Raw genomic sequence first — 21,180 nt, 5'->3', positions numbered from 1 at the left:
TGCCCCAATGAGAGCAGGGAAAAGTCTGAAAACCTGACTCAAGTGCCCTCTAAAGGCTGAGAAACCAGAAGGGAAAGAAAATAACTCCAGATGTATTTATTTATAAAACTCTCTTGAGTCTTGGGGGCCTGGATCATTAGTTTGAATGTTTGGGGGTGGCAATACAGGTAATGTGACTCCTTCTTTCTCCACTAAACTGCTCCCTCTGAGTATCCAGAGTCAGAGCTGCTGACTAGAGGGATTGAAACCCAGCTATGGTAGGGGGAGCTGGAGTCTATTCTGACTCACAAAACACCGACAACCTTTGTTACTCGATTCCATACTCCTCCCTGTGCAACACCTTGGAAGACAGTGAATCTCTATTACTGGTGATGATGATGCCTGACCCAGAACGAACCCAGCTTGACTCTCAGGACCCAGGCTGAGTTTGGGACATGGGCAGCTAGGGCTTGCAAAGGGAGCATTTTGGACCTGAGTCAGAGACATAATTAACATAGAGACCATGATGACATTTGTACACAGTTATCCCATTCAGAACGGAACTGCCCCTCCAAGTTACTGTCATCAGGGCCGGCTCCAGGCACCAGCGGAGGAAGCACATGCCTGGGACGGCACATGCTAAGGGGCAGCATTCCGTCCATTCCTGGGGCGGCACAGTCCGAGCGGCTTTTTTTTTTTTGCTTGGGGCTGTAAAAATGGTAGAGCTGACCCTGACTGTCATGGTTCCTGTCTGAACTAATGGAGCTTGAGGGAGAGGGAAGGAAAGGGCCAACTGAACACAACAACAGTCTTCTTCTCTCCTCATTTTCTCTCTGTCCTTAGTATCATCTGTCTGGCTGGATAGGCATTTATCCTGCCTACCCTCACTGTGGTATGAGTACTTCTCTGAAGGTCAGTTTCAAACCAAGCTAAGCTTCCCTTTCAGCTGGAAGGCCAGCTCCTCAATTGGTGTGAGTCACTGTTCAATGGAGTTATGCCAACTGACCTGTTGAAGATCTGGCCCTGGCTTGGGGATGGAAGAGACACTATTCCAGTCTGTCTACCTGCATGAGGGCAGGGTTGATTTCATTCTACCTTAGGAACACGGGTCTAGTGTCTGTCCTGAAAAATCCCCCGTGACAGTGATTCACATTCTCCCTTGGCAACCAAGCTTTTATAAAAAAAAATTCTGAGATCTAGCCTGATTTTTCAAAGTTGCATTTTAAACCTTCTCAGCATGTTGATTAATGGAAATAATTGGTTCCTTCACTCAGCCATAAGCCAGTTGCTATGACAGTGTTTGTATTTTTGCTTTGTTCCCATGTTGAATTTGTTTTATGCATCCCATAGTTTCTAGACGCTAATAAATGAGGGGTCTTTCTTTCTACATCCTCTAGGGAAGAAGCACATTACTGAAGATCCGGGCTCCACTTGCAAAGCAGGGGTCAGTGCAGACAGAGTGCTCCCGGGTACCAATCTCTACATATGAGCCCTTTGTAGGAAAGGGAAGTTTTGGCATGTTAAAGTTAACTGTCTAGCTTAAAAAGAACAAGAGCTGAGCCCACAGAACTGGGATGATCCAGCACCCAAATGAGTACATTAGTGATAAAGATAAAAATACCTCTGCTGGAAGGAAACCATCAGTGCCTTTTGGTCCCTTTGGGCTGGTTATACTAACCCAAGCAGCTACACTGGAGACCCCAGTGGTAGGGCACCTTTCTGCCAGGTATGGACACAGGTAGCATATCAGGGAGGTGTCAGGGATGGACAGGGTAGGGTCAGAGCATGCTTATCCCCTGGCTATTCTGTAGCGCTGCAATGGCCCTGGAAGGCTATCGCAGCAGTTGCAATGTGAGGCAGCCTTCAGGCCTGCTCTGACCTGCATCTTGGACAGACTGACTTCCAAGAGCCTCAGGCTAGGGCAGGCATATTGCCGCCCCTCTCCATCCTGTGACAGGTTTTGTACCAGGGCAGGGAAGAATCCAGGACGCTGTACTTGCCACACACCAATGGGGGGGGGGGGGGGAGGATAGCTCAGTGGTTTGAGCATTGACCTGCTAAACCCAGGGTTATAAATTCAATCCTTAAGGGGGCAATTTAAGAATCTGGGGCAAAAATCTGTCTAGGGATTGGTCCTGCTTTGAGCAGGGGGTTGGACTAGATGACCTCCTGAGGTCCCTTCCAACCCTGATATTCTATAATTCTAGATGTAACACATGGAGCCTTGTATTTCTGGGGTGAGCTGTTCCATGGCAGTTAGCCCCTACTTGCTGATTCTAACCTATGTCTGTGTGTCCTTCATACAGCCCTGGAAGGGAGGAATATCACTGAGCAGCAGGGAGCATTATGGTGGCATATTTTTTCTTTATTTTTATTTTCCCTGGGTTTTTTGAGTTGTTTGTATGGAAGATATTAATAAAACAATGAGTATGGAAAACAGACTCTGATAACTGGTGTATTTCCACTCAAAGGCTGAAAACTACCCCATAGTCCCACAGCACATTAGAGCAATGTGATTTTTCCCAGGCTGCTGAATTCTGAGTGATCTGTCAGGATACAAACTGCATCAGTTCCCTTCTTCTAATCCCACTGGCCTAGGGCATTCCATTCAAGGCCATGCTTTCATGTCCCCTGGCAGGGCTGTAGGGGTGTGGAACCAGGCATGGAAGGGTTAAATGGCTGGGGAGCAGATACAGCTGAGGCTTATTTTCAACAAGGGCCAGCAGCTGTTGCCATGTATAAAAGGAAGTAGGAAAACACAAGCTGGGGGTAATGGGGGTGGGGAGAGAGAGGAGCGAGCAGGGTAGGGTTAATTCAGGAAGCGTGAGGGCCCTGCTGTTTGTGGGAAGCAGTTGTTTGTACCCAGAGAGGGAAGGAAATGAATTTGATGTGACCTCTGTTTATATCCTGAGAAGGGGAGGCACTAGAGTGCTCTTGTTTTATGAGAATACGTCATTAGGAAGGGAGAGCCCAGACTGAGACCGCTGTCTTGCAGGCTAGGGTATACAATTCTCAGTGTAAAAGAGCTCAGGGAGACTATGTGAGACCCCAGCGCACCTGTATCTTTCTCCTCCTATTCAAACCTCCACTAGCCTAGGAGAGTCACATTCAGCTTTTCAAAGAAATATTTCTTTTGAATAGGACTGATCTGAAGGGCCTGGCCCTGGGGAGTAGGTAGCAAGCTTACTTGTGGGTCAGGTCCCCAGCAGCTCTCAGTAAGAGCACAAAAATAAAGCAGATGGCCCTAGAGAATGTTACTATGGAAAAAGCCTGGCTGATTAGCAACACTGGCTCCAGTCTGTTCCCAAGGTACCATGTTATATAGTCTTCCCTCTCATTAAGAGAAACATCTTATGTGGTACATAATAGGGCAGTAGCAATGTTTGCCTTGAATGATGATGGAAAATCCCTGCCTTTGGGGCTATAAGAAAAAATGAGACTGTGGAATTAATCTCCCAGGGGAAGTTGCAAAGTTGTCATCAGTGGCATTTGGGCAAGACTAGACTAGACCCCTGTGTATTAGAGACAATTTAGGCATAACAGAATCAGTCCTGAAGTGGTGCAAGGGGACCCAGAAGCCCAGTCCAAATGGTTTTGTTATCTGCCTAGAACTGTCATCTTCACCTGTTATGTTGACTCATTGAAACTCCTTAAAACTTCCCACTCAAAGTGTGATGGCCAGGCTGGGCTGAAACAACTCTTCCTCCGTGTGCTTTGGAAAAGAAAGGTGGAGAATTCCTTCTCAGACATGCATTAAGCACCAGCAGCTTCTCCCTACAGACAGGTTAAATCCTGCTCTGTGTAAATTGCAGAACAAGAGCCAGATACACATGCAGATGCTGCAGAGTGAGGGGCAGCAGTCTTCCCCCAAGTGGACTTGACTGATTTAATCAGCAAAACAGAGAAAGCTCCCAGGCATGTAGAAGAGTCATATCTTCCCGCCCCCATCTCCCACTAGGCTGGGATGGCTGTACATACACTGTCTCAACACCTGAGGGGCAGAGTGCTGTGCACAGCAGGTGTATGGCAAACCACTGAGAGGATTTGCAGGAAAAATGAGGCTGGATGCACCAGAGAATCCTTTTGGATTATGGTCCTTCATCACCGAAGCTGCAAACACTGCAGTCGTGATGGCTGAGAGCTCCACATTATCAGCCAATATGTACCAAGAAACAGCATAGCTGATGCCTCCATGGCTCGCCCATAGAGCTGGGGATTGAATCTGGGAAGACTAGAGGGCATAGCCAGTGGAACTCTGATTGCATGGATCTATCGGCTAACACCTATCCTCCACCATGGGGAAGCAGTGGCTACAGAGCCAGAGGACTCTGTCCACTGGATCTCTTAACCCCGTGTGCATTTACTAAGACTTTGCAAAGGGGTGAGGATTTGGGGCTTACCAGGGACTTTTAGATTTAATCTAAACACAGAGTTAGGGTCTGTGACATGCATTTGTATTGGCAAGAAATGTTTAATGAATGTGTAAGTGCAACGTGTAACAAAGGGCAGGATATGTGTGTATGAAGCGCTGTTTTCAAAATATACCCCAAACGCTACACAAAATACACCAACAACTGAGAGACAGCAGAACATGGTTTGCATTAGCATGTAACCCCTGGCAGCCAGCATTTCACCGTGGCTTGGTATAAGTACCGTGCCATGGCCTATTTTGTAAGTATAGGAAATACTGTAGGGAAGTCATGTACAGCAGTACAGTAGATGTTAACCGTAGAGGTGCAATCTCTGCACATCCAGCAATGTCTAGGAGGGATCATGCAAACTTTAAGCTTCAGACTTTCAGGGGCAAAACCCTTACTAACAACACGAGTTGGGGTTTGTGTACAGACACTGGGATCACATACAAATAAATGGGGAATTTGCAACAGTTCCCCTTAATTGCATGGCCCAGCTATGCCACTCCACAAAGGTTTGTGCATATTATTCAGAATGAGTTCCCGAGACTCATGTTATCTCCTTTTCCAGGTCAGCTTCCCAGACTACTGTACCTTCAACCCATTGCTTGGGTCTCACTATCTAATTAACCCTTTATAGAAATTAGAAGAGACCTAAATTAGATGCCAACACATTCCAGTCAGTAGGATGTATGGGTGTTTCCTAAAGCTTCTTTTTAACTCTCATTCAACAACTTTCTAGCAGTTATTCTCAACGTAGCAAGCAGTCAAGTGTCTTTTTACAAAATGGAGGGGGGGGGGGAATCCTTCCAGTTTGTGTGATTTTTAAGTCACCCTGTGAATGAAAAATCAAGTCCCACCAGCTGCCTTTCCAGATAACCAATTAGAATGTAAAATCTTACCTTATTTAGTTGACCTTCCTACTATCCATGTCTTCAGATGGTCAGCTGCGTACACATCAGAGCAAATGTTTCTGAGGAACAGGAGAAAGCCAATTTTCATTATATGTATTTTTCCTATGCTTTAATTAGTACATTCACTGTGCGGACCTCTCTTTAAATCTACCTGTGACCACAGCTGCCAAGGAAAAGTACATGCTGAAAGGGCCTTACCTGGCGGGCTGGGGACCTGGCTTTCCAGAGCCTGGCTTGATGGACACGAAGGCAGGAAACTTATCTACGTTGGGATTTAACCACTCGTGTGAACCATGATGTCTACATCAGGGGTTTGCACCAATGCAGCAATCCCGCTGGCTATAGTCCCAATGCAGACAAGGCCTAGGAAGAGGCCCTGCTTCCCAAAGTGGTTTCTCTCTCTTCTTTTTTTTTTTTTAAAACTGATTTGCACATGCTGAGGAGAAGTGCAACGACCCCACTTTTGACAGCTTGACCCAGCAGGCTCAGAGGATTCACTGGCTCCCTCAAGAATGTAAATACATTTCAGTTACCAGCCAAACTGGAGTTTAAATCAGTGAAACTTCCCTATTAGATGCTTTAAAACCAGACGGGAAATTTGGTACTGTATTTTTAGATGATTTGTTTAGTTTATCTTGTGTTTCTTAGGTTTACTCACCATTGCCTGCAGCTGAATGTTATCCTTATGTCCCTGAACCCCAGTCAAATAAATTTCCTCTGTGGTCTTAACAACTGCTGGTGGATTGCAATCTCCTGACCTGCAAAATGCAGCCAAGGCACTTATTTTAGCAGCTGTTTGAGCTTTCAGACCAACTGGAACATCATGGACTGTTTTTACCTTTGTCCCAGGAGCAAATATTAGCAGAATGGAAAGCAAGAACTAGCTGGTGCAGCAACTTTAACTGGTTTAATTCATTAGCCCACTGTACTGCTACAACAGGCATAATCCCTCCACAGCTGCAACCATGGTGCAGATCTGGGCCCTTTCTTTTTTTTTTTCGTTGGCTTTTCACTGAATTATTGAGTGATTGGAGCATGAGGCAAAACTCGTGAGGGCCTTCACTGGCTCTGCCACTGATTCATGTGCGACCTTGGGCAAGTCACTTTGTTTCTTTGTGCCTCAGTTTCCTCATCAATAGAATGGCACTGTTATTAATACTTGCTTCTTTCACAGAGGGAGTTGGAGACTTGCTTATTTAATGTTTGGGAAGCACTTTGAGATGGTCAGGCTATATAAATGCAAAATACTTATTATTATTATTATTATTAGTGTCCAGATAAAGAAAGGAAAATTTGACCTCACGCATTTACTGCATCGTTTCGTTCTTTGACAATCAGGGGCTCCATTGACATGCCAGGCTGGAAACGAAGCAGCATTCCCATATGTCTGGCAAAATACATTGCCCCCACTATGGCACCAGCCAGGCACATGAATCTAGGAAGGAAGGATGCCCACCTAGAAAGTCCCTGCTCTTTTATTTTGCTTCTTTGTCCTTCTGCTCTTCTTAGGATCACTGGCTGTGCAGCCCAAAGAGCCAGAGCCCAGGGCTTCAGATTTGCTGCATATACATGTGTGGCTCTGCCCCAGGAGGAGCTTAAAACAAAAGACCCATAAGGGCATGCTTGCCGGAACTGGCAAGCAAAGAGATAGGATTGTGCATGTCTGCTCTTCTGGGGTGGAATTTGCCTTTGCTCCCCAAAGTAATCGACTTTGAGAGGGCAACTCATTGGTTAGCTGGAGGATGGAATTCAACTTTCCAACCCACAGGCATCAGCAGCCTTGATTCCAGCCCGTGGACTGGAGCAGCGAGCACTGTCCCACCCCAATCCCCTATGTGAGGATTCTGGGCCATTGGAGGTGCATACGTGAGGCTTGGCAAGGGCCAGTCCCCAAGGGCTCACTCCACACTGAGCCACATAGACCTGGCATGTAGACCCCTGTGGAGCACGTGGGCATGCAGAGGCCCCCTGTTGGGTTTGTGCGGCTCATGCATCCTCCCAGCCAGGGCTATTGCTGGATTAGAAGAAGAGAAGAGCGACAAAAATGAGTAAAGGTCTAGAAAACATGATCTATGAGGGAAGATTGAAAAAAATGGGTTTGTTTAGTCTGAAAAAGGAGAAGACTGAGAGGGGACATGATAACAGTTTTCAAGTATATTTTACAAGGAGGAGGAAGAAAAAAATGTTTTTCCTAACCTCTGAGAATAGGACAAGAAGCAATGGGCTTAAATTGCAGCAAGGGAGGTTTAGGTTGGACATTAGGAAAAATATCCTGTCAGGGTGGTTAAGCACTGGAATAAATTGCCTAGAGAGGTTGTGGACTCTCCATCATTAGAGATTTTTAAGAGCAGGTTAGACAAATACCTGGCAGGAATGGTCTAGATAATGAGTACTGCCACGTGTGCAGGGGACTGGACTAGATGACTTCTCGGGGTCCCTTCCAGTTCTATGATTCTATGATTAATGTGATGCAATGGCCTTCCAGGCAGGGGTGACTTTCACATAATGGGTTCCCCTTGTAACCATAGGAGTTTCATTCTGGCCTTTGTGTGAGCGGCTAAAGTAACTGATCCAGGAATACTGGCATTTCAGATCTTTATCTGGTACACCTCTACCCTGATATAACGCTGTCCTCTGGAGCCAAAAAATCTTACCCCGTTATAGGTGAAACCGCGTTATATCGAACTTGCTTTGATCCACTGGAGTGCCCAGCTCGGCCCCCCCAGAGCGCTGCTTTACCGCGTTATATCCGAATTCCTGTTATATCGGGTTGTGTTATATCGGGGTAGAGGTGTACCTTTATCTAGTGAATTTAATGGGCAGCTATTTCAGGACACCTGCAGGAGCATCCCCAGTGTATCTGATTGTGAATGAATTACACTAGCATTGCCTTCAGCCAAATACACATCTTTTTTGTGCTCCATTCTCTGACGTTACTGGGTGGTAGCTGAACATGTGGAATTAATGCAGTGATCTCAGCACGGTTTCAAAATGAACAGATGTTCCAAAATTCCTGGAACTATTCTACAATAATTCAGCATTATTTTGCACAACAGATGCTTTGGTATCACTTCTGATCCAGAAAGGAAATCCCTTTTGGTTAAGTCCATGTGACAGCAGCTTGGAAAAGGTCAGCCTCACACCTCTTGATTCATGGGCAAACAATGGACTGAATTCAGCCTGATGTACATAGTAATTGCCTTATCAGCTCAGACCAGTGACCCAGCTAGTCCTATATCCTGCCTCCAATAATAGTCAGCACCAGCTGCTTCAGATAAAAGTGCAAGAAATCTTGCAATGGACAGTTGTGGAATATCCCCGCCCCCCACAGTTAGTCATTGTCCTGAAGCAAAAAGTATATGCTATTCATTATAACTGTGGATATTCATCTCCATATATATGCCTGATCTGTTTTTAAAATCTCCTAAACTCTTAGTCTCAGTGTTATCTTGTGGCAGCGAGTTCCACAGGTTAGTTATGCTCCGTATAAAAAGCAACTTTGCCAAAGTCAATGGAGCTACACCAGGGATAAGTTGTGCCTGCACTGCCATCACCAACAAATCCAAGTATTACAGAGCTCTTATGGGAATGCCCCCACGCAGTGACTTATGATTTGTAACATTTCTAGTCAAGAGTGGGTACAGAGAAGTGACACAAAGGTCTCAAAGCTCATCCCAATGTAAATGCTGGGTTGCGATATAAGGAATTTAGCAAATCATAGCACATGCCATGGAACTGTATGGGGGAGAAGCAGACAAATACACCCCCATGGGGTGAGAGACAGTGAAATGTTTGCAGCCAAGGAATAAATAGTTTAAGGTGGGGGAGGAAAGTTCCCCTACATTTAAACCACTGGCCCTAGATCGGTTGATTTCTGGAATGATGTTATTACCCAGGTATAGAAATGATCCTGATTAGCTATATACACAATTCTTGAGCATTCCTAGGAGGTAGTGTACCTCACTGGCATGCTGTGGAACCGACAAGCTTCTGATAACTGCTACCTTGTTAGGATCTGGGACTAGTCCAGTCACAGAAATGACACAGACAAAATATTCTCCTGGGGATTTGTGGAATTCCCACTTAGCCCAATTGAGAGTGAGGTTCCGCTCTTGGAGTCTTTCAAATACCCAAACTGCTTTGACTGATTTGCCATGAGTCCCATGAATCATATCTAATTGCTGAATTTTTTGGTGCTAAGCCAGTCTTGTAGAAACTGCTGGATTAGGGGTTTGAGTCTTGTGAACCGCTGAAGACTAAGAGGTGCTGAGATTGTATCAGATCTGGGTGAAAAAGGTGGGGGGCACAGCTCCACAGAAATTGGAAGGATGGTCCAGTGGTTAGGAAAAGTCTGGGACTCAGGCTCAATTTTCTCTTTCTTCTACATATTTCCTGCATGACTTGGGCAAGTCACATAGCCTCTGTGCCTCAGTTCCCCACCTGCAAAATGGGGATAATATCTTTGCCCTAATTCACAAGAGAGTTTTGAGGATAAATACACTAAAGACAGTTAAGTGCTCAGATTGCAACCAGGACTATATAAGTACTATAGGTACACAGGAAATTTCAAGAAATTTGAAAGCATTTTTCATTTTATGTTTTACGATGGTCCTGTTTTAATGTTCTGAATGTTCTACAGAATTATACTTAGACAGAATTTTTCTGATTTGAAATACACGCATTTTGAAAATTGAAACATTCCAACTTACCATGTGACTAAAATGACCAATCAAAAACTTTCAAATGGAATGTGTCAATATGGAAACAGAAAAGAGAGCATTTTTTCAGCATAAACAAAAGCTTAATTTTTTTGTTTCAAATTTGTTGAAATTTTTTTTTGAAAAATTTCCAAAACCATAAAAAATTAAAACCAGAAAGTCTTTGTCTGCTTTTTTTTTTAAAAAAAGAGCCAGATTTCACTGAAACTGAAAGACTCTAAGCAGTTCCGATGATGAGAGAGCTCATTTCTAGTGTAAGTTCAAGCTGATGACATCTAGCACTGACATCGACAAGGAGAAAGTTGTGGTTTCCTCAAAATCACCAATGGTGGCATCAATGTTGGGTAAGTCATGCCATTCCCAGAGGAGCACAGTTTTGGGGAGATTCATATTCTGATTTGATCTGGGTTATTGGGTTTTGGTGCCTTCATTATCAGAGATATCCATGGTTGGAGTCCATCTACCTTACCCATGATACCCATTTGCATAGGTACTTGAGCTTTCATTCTACTCTTTCATATGTGAAATGGGATCTCTCAATGAACATTAAGAACTGGGTGCCTGGCACATTAGTGCCAGTGTGGAGCTTTGCCTGGGGGACTTGGCATTTCCTGTTGTAGTTGAGATGGCTGGGTATCACTGAGATAGATGACTGGTGTCTCTAGAGCAGTGGTTCCCAAACTTGTTCTGCCACTTGTGTAGGGAAAGCCCCTGGTGGGCCGGACTGGTTTGTTTACCTGCTGCGTCCGCAGGTTCGACCGATCGCGGCTCCCAGTGGCCGCGGTTCGCTGCTCCAGGCCAATAGGAGCTGCTGGAAGCTGCGGCCAGTACGTCTCTCGGCCCACACCGCTTCCAGCTCCCATTGGCCTGGAGCAGCAAACCGCAGCCACTGGGAGCCGTGATCGGCCGAACCTGCGGACGTGGAAGGTAAACAAACCGGCCCGGCCCGCCAGGGGCTTTCCCTACACAAGCAGCAGAACAAGTTTGGGAACCACTGCTCTAGAGACCTTCAGTGAAACGGCATTTGCAGCGTGAATGAGACCAGGTGTTGAGCCTCAATCCATATGTCCTTGCCACCAATGTAGTGTCCCTCACTAGAGAGAAGAGGCTTGAGGAGTCTTCAGGATGCTGGTTACTCATAATTCTGTAGCTCTTTCTAGCTCACAGATTGGGAAATGCAGCTTGTGCTTCACAGTTATCACATAAGGTCTGTCTTGGCCTGGATTCAGCAGTCATGGAATGGACTGCTTACTGCATTACATGCAGCATCTCTTTATTAAACAGGAGGGTTCTGGCAATTCTTAGTGCAGAACTCCACAGGCTGCATCTGGCTTGCAGGCTGAGCTTGGAGTCTTCCCCTCTCTAAAGGACTCACCTTGATGCTATTTCTTTGGTGCAACATACTGTTTAGGTCTACCTCTTATCTGATGTGCTCTTGTGAACTCCTCCATCCATCCATCCCAGGAGAATCTAGGCACCAGTGAGACTGCTCCTGTGAGTAAGGCAAGCTGGATTTGGCTCACATTTTGTGGACATGAGCAAATGGAAACATTTCCCTTCCTCCACCCCTTTTCGCCTGTTGTGAGATTCATACGATCTGCACCCCCATAAGCCAAATCAGTTGCTCAGGGGACAAAGCCCTGATCCACAAGGGAGGATTTTTCAATCCAGTTTATAAAGTGTTTTGCTGATTCCCACCTCACTGTGGCTTTATTTAAGGCTCTTCATTTTAAAACAGTGAGTTTTTTGCATTTGCTTATAAGGCTGGACCCTACAGCAACTCGGATTCTGCTTCCATTGAAGCTAGTGACAAAATTCCCATTCACATCAATGGTGCAGACTGAACCTTTAGTACACATGCCATTCCTCGCAGTCCTTAATGATATTTCATGTTCTAACATGATCACCCTTATCACAGCACGATGTGCCTGGTATAGTATATGCTCCATACACAGAGTCCCTCAGGACAGCTTGTGGACTTGTATTATTTTTTCATTCGTAAGCCAAAGGCTAAGCCAATGCTGTAGGATATTCTGTGCCTGGTCACTTTCTAGAAATAAACAGACAGACTACGGAAATCAGGCTAGAGGTTCCCATTGGTGTCACAGAGACACGTTGCGTTTTGATTTCTAAATACTGAATACACTCTCTCCACTTGCCCTTTGGAGCAGGTACTGAATGGCATTCCTTTCAAGTGGAATGGTAGCCACATCCCTACCAACCAACCTACAAACACTACGTAGAAAAATGGGATTCTATTTAGTCTATGGTTTGTGGGCAGCTTGATTCTGCCATTCCCAGTAGTTTAGGCAAAAAAGTTTAATATATCTTTAGACAAATAATCCATCAGAGTCACAGTTTTGGCTCCCACACAACAATGCTGAGAGCTTTGGACCAGATCGGCACTTCCTTGTAATCGCATACGTATCACTGTGTAAAAATAACTACTCCTATATCTGATGCACTGTAAATCGCTAACGTTTGTATTCACTGCAGCTCATTCTCTTAGCAGCATGTAAAACTGTACTTACGGAACACAGCTCCCACTGCTCTCCAAGTTAAGAAATCAAGCCGCTAACGAACAAATCCGGGCTCAGTTAACCCCCAAGCATACCTGCCTGGTATGGCAAGCAGCCAAGCTGGCCAGCTTATCACAGTCAGTTTCAGACTTACAGTTTCCTTGTACTAATAGCTGCTAAATGAAGTTGCACTTCAAGGGTTTGGGGGGCGTGTCCTACCTCTCTTTCCAAGTCCCTGTTTGTTGTAATCCAATGCTCAGCTTGATGATGTCAAGCAGCTACTTGCTCAGTTTCAACCTCCCTGCACATAGGAGGATCTATTTCCTTTTAGCAAAAGCTTTGTTTAGATTTGCATTGTAACCTCATCTCCCAGCAGCTGCATGGGGCTTAACATCCTTCCTTCAATTTTGAACACGGTTGCCTTTGTCACAGAGGTCTCCTACTTACTGTAACCACCACTAAAGACCTCCCACCTGTTTAGTGCCTTGTGTGGACAGCTGTTCTAGGTTCCCTTTGCATATTTTTCAGATTCACTTGTGAGCTGCACCTTGGTGTTTTTCCTTTTTCCAAAGTGTTTTGGTGTGATGTGCCGTAACAACCAATACAATGAGAACAACTTTATTGGAGACAGCAAAAGGAAAAACCCAATTGAGTAACAACCTTACATTTTATAGAGCACTTTTTGCTCCAAAGGATCCCAAAGTGCATACAATACTTTAAAAAATGATCTGAAGTCCATGCGCACTTTACTTCAACCACCATTGAAATGTAAAAAGTAACAGAGGGTCCTGTGGCACCTTTAAGACTAACCGAAGTATTGGGAGCATAAGCTTTCGTGGGTAAGAACCTCACTTCTTCAGATGCAGTGCATCTGAAGAAGTGAGGTTCTTACCCACGAAAGCTTATGCTCCCAATACTTCTGTTAGTCTTAAAGGTGCCACAGGACCCTCTGTTACTTTTTACAGATACAGACTAACACGGCTACCCCTCTGACACTGAAATGTAGTCAACTCTGGGATGAAAAGCAGCAACTATTAACAGCACTATACAACAATTAAGGACAGAAAGCTCAGAGACAGCATAGTGGCAAGCAATGTGAAAATCCAGATATGATAGATAGATACTATTATTATTATTTATTTGTATTACATTAGTGCAATCAGGATCAGGGCCCCATTGTGCTAGGCTCTGTACAGACAAATTAGGAAGCCATAGTCCCTCCCCAAAGAGTTTACAATCTGGTTTAAGATAAAATATAATCAGTGGGTGTGGCATAATTGGAAAATATGCTACATACTCACAGGGTCTGATCCAATTCCCACTAGAGACAATGAGAGCTTTCCCACTGACTTTAATAGATTTGGATTGGGTCCAAGGTGAGCAATTTGGCGAGAATAACAAGAGAGGAGTGAACTTAGTTTCTCCAGCTTCAATCTTGCGATACACATGATAGAAACCAAATCAGACTAGTAACTGGGAGATGTTCCCACCCTGTGTTTCCACACTGGTGCCATCCGGCCTCAACCTCACTAGCTGCCTTCACACCAGCTGGGAAAATCCCCTCATACCAAGAAAGGGCAGCTTAGCTGGGTCTGCTGCGAATCTGTCTTACTCTGTCTCCTCCAGAGAGACTCTCTTTTTATGTTAATTAGAAAAGAACAAACCATTCAGTCTGATATAGACCCGCATTAGCTCCTGCCACATGTGCCGGAAGAGAGAACAGTACCCAGAAGAAAAAGTAGACAGCAAGAGAATTGCCATGGTGATTCCAGTAAGTCATTGAAGAAGGAAAAAGCCAGTCAGCAAAGCCAGGTGCACCCTCTCTCTTTGTGATCTCTGAGCCCAAACCAACCTGGAGTGCCTAGAATCTCTGAGCATCTTGACTCAATTTTCTTCTGTTCTGAGGCCAACTTCAGGAAGTGAGTTTTATTTCCAAAAACATATCAGTTGACATCAATCTATCTCTCTATGGTACTTTTGAGTCACGCATTATTACTTACCCAAAATAACTGTAAGAAATTCTGAACACAAAGCGATGCCTGTATTAGAGACACATAATTGGCAGAGGGAGGCTTTGCAGCGTGACTGCTGAGAGACCCATTATCCAGCAACAGCACCAACAGATTGCTCTGCTGATCCAGCGAGGGCTGGAGTTCCTGCACTCGCTCCAACTCAGATGTTAAATAAACCCACAAAACTAAGGGGTCTCACACAAATGTTTAGACTGTAAGACCTTTCGGGTAGAGACTGGCTTTTAGATTCCTTGTCTGGGGCTCCTAAGATCTACCATCACAGAGCCAATATTCAATAATAATAATAATAATAATAATAAATAATAAAGCATAATAGAGATGCTGGAGCATGGGCACACTATTTGCTCCTTAGGGATCTCCAGTCCTGCCTCCTAACTGCTCCCTTTGTCTCCTCCGATTCTCTGCTTTGGTCCTTCTTTCTTCCAGCCTCCAATGTTTAGAACAGCCTCCTGTACCCAAACCTCTTCCTTTCCTCTCACTAACCCATGTGTTCCCTGAGGACATCTAGGGCATCTCCTCACCGATGCTGCCTCCACTAGGGCTGGTCAAAAATTCTCCATCAAAGCTCTTCTTCAATGGGTTTTCAATTCAACAAAATGCTGACTTTTCATTGAAAACTGGAAACCCAAATTTTTGTGGCCAAAAACTGAAAATTTTGGGGGTTTGGCCAAAAAATTGTAGTTTTTGATATTTTGATGGAAGTAAACAAATGTCTAAGGAAACTTCCTTCCCTCCACCATTTTCTTAATAGTTCTCATCTCCACCCGCCTTGAACTGCCTTTTTCTATTTCAGTGGTTTTCAACCTTTTTTCATTTGCAGACCCCTAAAAAATGTCAATATGGAGGGCCAGACCCCTTTGGAAATCTTAGATATGGGTCCACAGACCCAGGTTGAAAACCACGGTTCTATGGTAACAGCAACCTTTTGTGGAAGCCTTAGACATAGTCTGCGGACCTCCAGGGGTTCAGGGACCACAGGTTGAAAATCATTGTTCTATTGGATTTGTGCGTAAGATCGTTGGGGCAGAGACTTTCTGTTTCACAGACTTTCTGAAGTAGGGGGTTAAAAAATAAAAAAACCTTCCCGACCACAATGATGAACATGTATCAATATGCCTAGAGAGATAGGAAGAAATTGATAGACTAGATTAACACAAAGTTGGGCAAACTGGTTCAGCAAAAGATACAACTAGCCTTAAGGCTCAGTGCATGAAGCCTCCCATATCACTTTTACTCCAGTTCGCTACTGCGTCTTTCTAAAGTGTTCGTTTTGCTGTTTCTTGCCTTCTAGCTGCCTGATCTGCGTAGCCCAGGCCAGGTGGGAAGTGACATGGCCACTTTGGACAAGAGGAATGTTGGTTTTGCTGTATCATGCTGCTGCTGTCTGTTGTTTCCTATGGAGCCACCAGAGCTGGCCTGCAAGGAATCGCAATATTTGTTTCTTGAGACTCATGTATTATGTGGCAGGGAACAGTCTTCAGAGCCGCCCTGCAAGGAATTAACTGAACTATCATGCTGTGCAGCTGGGACTGTGATTTTGCAGCCATGGACTTCACTGGACTCTGGTGCAGCAAAGGATAACAAAGCATGTGACAGTGAGGAGCCCCAAGGTGTCCTGGGGCCGATTGTTGGTCTTTAGCTTGTGATCAAAGGTAACAGGGGAAGTGGCATTCTCAGGGGGCTGCGTGAACCGATCCTCAAGGCTGATAACACTGGGACACAATCACCAAAACAGCTGAGTGCTGCTTAACTGTGCACCCACTAAACGTTCCAGTAAGAAAAACAAACAGCAGAAAGGACTGTTAGGAACTCCTGCACAGCAAGGAAATAATCTCTCCTTTCATACAGACCTGACCTGCTTCTGACTTGACTTAAGTGCAGTCTGAATCTAGTTCTCCACAAAAGGTAACTCTGACATTTTTACAGCAGGCTTGCAATAAACATGGGATTATCTATGTTCCTTGCATAAATTATGTTTTCCACTAGCATTAAGCTGTACTTAAGGACTCCATTAATGGTACTTGATGAGACAGACGTGACAAAGAAATAAGGAGTTGCACAATATAGGCCTGGAAAAAATGTGGCAGGCTCTGATTTTTGCCAGACTTCCTACCGCCACACACACACACACACACACACACACTCTTTAAACAAACCGTGGGTTGTAAACCGCAGAGCTCATTTCAACAAGCCGCTGGGCTCGTTAAGGAAAGTGGGGAAGTCTGCAACCTTCCAATAAAACATTGAAAGCTGGCAATGTTGGGATGAGAAAAAGACTATTGGCTGAAAGCAGTTTTAGTGACAAATTACCCTCTTTCTGCCCCAAATCTAAAAGAGTGGGCCCTGTTTGTCAGTGTCCTAAGATAATGCAGGAGGGTCAACATGTCCCCATACAAATCATCCTGGGGCTCCCAGGCCAATTTCAAAGCTATAAAACCAGATATATTCAGCAGCAGGCTGTGAAATATACAAAAATCGAGGAATCTGTAAAGCGCCTAATCCACTAAGAAGCCACATCAGGATTGTCTGTATTAATGGTTGGGGTCTGATGACTGTTTGTGGGGGGAGAGGCATTAGCAGCTTTGTGTCACTGGGAATGTGTGGACGTGCAGAGAGAGAGAGAGACACTTGGGAAGCTGCTGCTAGCTGCTCAGCCTGGGGATCTCATGCGAGCAGGGCAGAGTACTCGCAAAACATGTTTACTTTGAGCAGAAACTATTTATAGTGCCAATAATCTGCATGGAGACACGAAAGCTTTTTGTTGCAAAGTGAGTGGTGGGGCTTTGCTTCTGGACAATTTCACTCCACAAGTTTATACTGTTCCCCTGCCCTGCTACTGGTCCCAGGGCATCTTATCTCCTCTGCTGTTTAAACCAAACACTTCTTTAAATGTTTGGCTCAGCTATATAGTTGCTTGAGTCTTATCCCAAATTCTTTCCAGAGAATATGTATTTTTCTATTAACTAAAAAAGGCTTTGCTTTTTCTTTATGAAAATAAATCACTGCCCATGGAAAAATATGCTCCAATTATTCATTTTTTGTATAGCATCTTCCATGTGAATGGTCTTGCAAAACACTTCACTGCCAGTTGCATGTATACAGAGAAAGGCAGCATATGTGAACAGATCTCAGATTTAGATCTAATAGTGAGCTATGCTACCACTTGATGATGATGATGATGATTCATAGAGTTTAAGGGCAGAAGGATCCATTAGATCAGGGGTTCTCAACCATTTTCTTTCTGAGGCCCCCCCAACATGCTATAAAAACTCCACGGCCCACCTGTGCCACAACAACTGATTTTCTGCATATAAAACCCAGGGCTGGCATTAGCGGGTAGCAAGCAGGGCAATTGCCCGGGGCCCCACACCACAGGGCCCCCCTCCGTGAAGCTAAGTTGTTCAGACTTCGGCTTTAGCCCCGAGTGGCAGGGCTCAGGGACCTGGGCTTCAGCCCTGTGTGGTGAGGCTTCAGCTTTCTTTCATGGGCCCCAGCGAGTCTAATGCTGGCCCTGCTTGGCAGCCCCCCTGAAACCTGCTCGTGGCCCCCCATGGGGCACCGAACCCCTGGTTGAGAACCACTGCATTAGATCATCTAGCCTGCCTCCTGTGTTACATAGGCATTACATTTCACCCAGTAACCCCTGTATTGAGCCCAGTAACTTGTCACACCCAGAAAGGCATCCACTCTTGATCTGAAGGCATCAAAAGATGGAGAATCCATCACTTCCCTGGGGATTTTGTTGCAGAGGTTAGTCACCCTCACCGTTAAAACATTGTTCCTTATTTCCAATTTGAATTTGTCTGGCTTCAGCTTCCAGTCACTGGTTCTTGTTTATGCCTTTCTTTCTCTGCTAGATGAAAGAGCCCTTTAGTGCCACACTATTTTCTCCCCATGAAGATATTTATACACTGTTATCATGAAACATCTCAGTCTTCCTTTTGGTAATCTAAACTTTCCCTCCAGTTTTTCAATATTCTTTTAAAAATACAGAAGCCAGAACTAGATTAGGATTTCCAGTATTAGTCTCACCAATGCCCTTATACAGAGGTAAAATCACCCCATGCTCTGCTTACTACTCCCCTGTTTATACATCCAAGGATCACATTCGTCCTTCCTGCCCTAGCATTTCACTGGGATCTCATGCTAAGTTGTTTGTCCACAATGACCCCTAGATCCTTTTTGAGTTACCGCTTTCTAGGTTACAGTTCCCCATTCTGTAGGTATGCCCTGCATTGCTTGTTCCTAGATGTAGAACTTTGCATTTGGTTGCATTAAATCACATGTTTTGAATGGGCCTAGTTTACCAAGTGATCCAGATCGCTTTGTCTGACTGCCCTGTCCTCATGGTTATTTACCACTCCACCAATATTTGTGTCATCCATAAATTTTATCAGCAGTGATTCTTCCAGACCATGTTTAAAATATTGAATAGCATCAAGTCTAGTACTGACCCCCATGGAACCCTCCTAGGAAACCCCCATTCCATGATGATTCCCCATTGACAACTACTTTTTCAAATCTGTCAGTTACCCAATTCAATTAATGTGTGCTGTATTGATAATGTATAATGCTATTTTTTTAATCAGAATGTCATGCAGTACAAAGTCAAATGCCTTATGAAAGGCTAAGTATATTACATCTATTCAGCTATTTTTATCAACCAAACTTGTAATCTCATCAAAGAATGAAGTCAGATTTATTTGACAAGACCTATTTTCCATAAGCCCACATTGAGTGGCATTAATTTTATTCCTAGCCTTTAATCTTGTATTAATTTGAACCCTGATATACATCTATATAGCACCTTTCATCCAGACGGATCCCAAAGCACGTTACAAACTAACTTACATACTATATATGATATAGGAATCACTTTACCCGCTGCCTATGGGATGAAATGCAGCAACCGTTTAACAGCGCAGAGCACAGAGACCAAGCATAAATCCTTCTTGTTTGTTTGTCCAAAGGGATCCAGAGGTTTCTTCAGTGTAAGCCCACAAAGGTCACGCACCCAGCTACCTATTCATCAGAAAACCATCCTACTTGCAAAAGCTGTCTTGTTTGTGTGACACAGACATGAGTATCAGCATCTGCTGTGGGTAGCTCTCAGCGTAATTCAGAATGGGGAAAAAAATATATGGTGCATGTATCAAATGTTAGGTTGGATTGGCTATTGGAGGCTTCTGCTTACCAACCGGGGCCAAGCACACACCAAGAGCGGAAAATGAGAGCCTGCATAATGTAGTATCAAGGAAGATCTGGTAAGTGAGTTGCTCTGAGTTGTTTACAACAGAGAGACTTTCAGGAGTTCCTCAAAGTGCTATGCTCTGATTTTCCCTTTCCTTCCTAAAAGCCATTTGAGCTAGTTACAGGAAAGTAGATAGCAGGATAGATTGTCACTTGAGCTTCTCACTTTTGGAGAGTGGAATGAAGCGCTAATAAAACAGAAGTAAATGCGGTCCTTCACTCTCCGTGTAGCAGGTGCTAAAGGCTACAGGCTGTGATCCCTCCCCCCTCCCTATTAACGGATAAAATAATGAGTCTCACTGCGGATCTGAAGAAGCCCTGTAATGATTTAAGTCCTGATTTCTGCTCCCAGTTAGACAGGTTTCACAACAATGTAACGCCGCAAACTTTAATGGCAATATTCCTGATGTATACTGGTGAAAGATCGGAATCAGGCCTTAGCATCCGACTCATGTTTTCTAAGCTGTCATTGAGTCACAGAACTTTAATCCTCATGCTTCAGGGCATATCCTGAGTCAATAATCCTCCCCTGTTCAGCTTCATGTTAAAAGTGTCAGGTGCCTTGCACAAAATGGCAACCAAATTTCACCACCTGCTGACAGATAACTGAGCACAGGTTACACTGCCAGTTACCATTTGTGACAAGGAGGTTTCATATTTTGGTCACCATTTTTTTTTCCATTGAGATGAGAATCCTAGAGATCCCTGCTACATCCAGCAAGATTTTGATTTTAAAAACATAGTGAGTACATGGGAGTACAAGGAGAGGAAGTGTCTATTTGATACCATTGCGTCTAGCTAAGGATCCTGTATTTTTGCAAAGTCTTAGTATTTCTCAGCCTATAAACCTGTTCTTCATTGGTGGCACACTGGGAAACTTCTGAAATCCATGCCTGTACCATCAGGCCCTATTCTGACTTCCATTGGTATGCGATACATATGATTACACAAGAAACGAGAAAACCCAAAAAGGTGTGTTTGTAAGAAGAAGTAGAATCATCTTTGGAGAGGAATACCCACTAGAAGCATTTATGGTGCCATTGTTCACCCACTACAGCCTGATCCAAAGCCCAATGAAGTGTCCTAAAAGAAGTAGCAAATATAGTTACACTGGGGGCAAATTTTGGTCACTTTTAATTAAAACTGTAAACTCTTCCCTGGAGTCTGAAAAACAAAGTGTGCCTGTATTTCACAAGAACAGCAAGCTGATAATAGAGCTATTTATAAGAGTGAAAAAATACTTCGCTTCAGATACTGAAATGTTAGGGGAGGCAAAATCTGGCAGGGTGTGTTGCTTTTGTGTTCTGTGAGCTCTTTCAACTCTGCAAAAATGTGACTGCAAAAAAGTTATTCTT

At 44.3% G+C, this 21,180-nt stretch overlaps 1 protein-coding gene across 1 annotated transcript in view; it reads right to left on the bottom strand.

The window, feature by feature from the left end:
* Positions 1-6,058, bottom strand: part of PKIG (cAMP-dependent protein kinase inhibitor gamma) — a 30,490-nt gene extending 24,432 nt beyond the window's left edge. The window contains 2 exon segments of the mRNA XM_054046279.1: positions 5,294-5,364; positions 5,964-6,058. The gene's annotated coding sequence lies outside the window, so the exon portion shown is untranslated.
* Positions 6,059-21,180: the final 15,122 nt, after the last annotated feature.

The sequence above is a fragment of the Malaclemys terrapin genome, chromosome 12 (assembly GCF_027887155.1).
Source record: "Malaclemys terrapin pileata isolate rMalTer1 chromosome 12, rMalTer1.hap1, whole genome shotgun sequence".
Classification (NCBI taxonomy): domain Eukaryota; kingdom Metazoa; phylum Chordata; order Testudines; family Emydidae; genus Malaclemys; species Malaclemys terrapin.
This window is presented reverse-complemented; position numbering and strand designations above follow the sequence as displayed.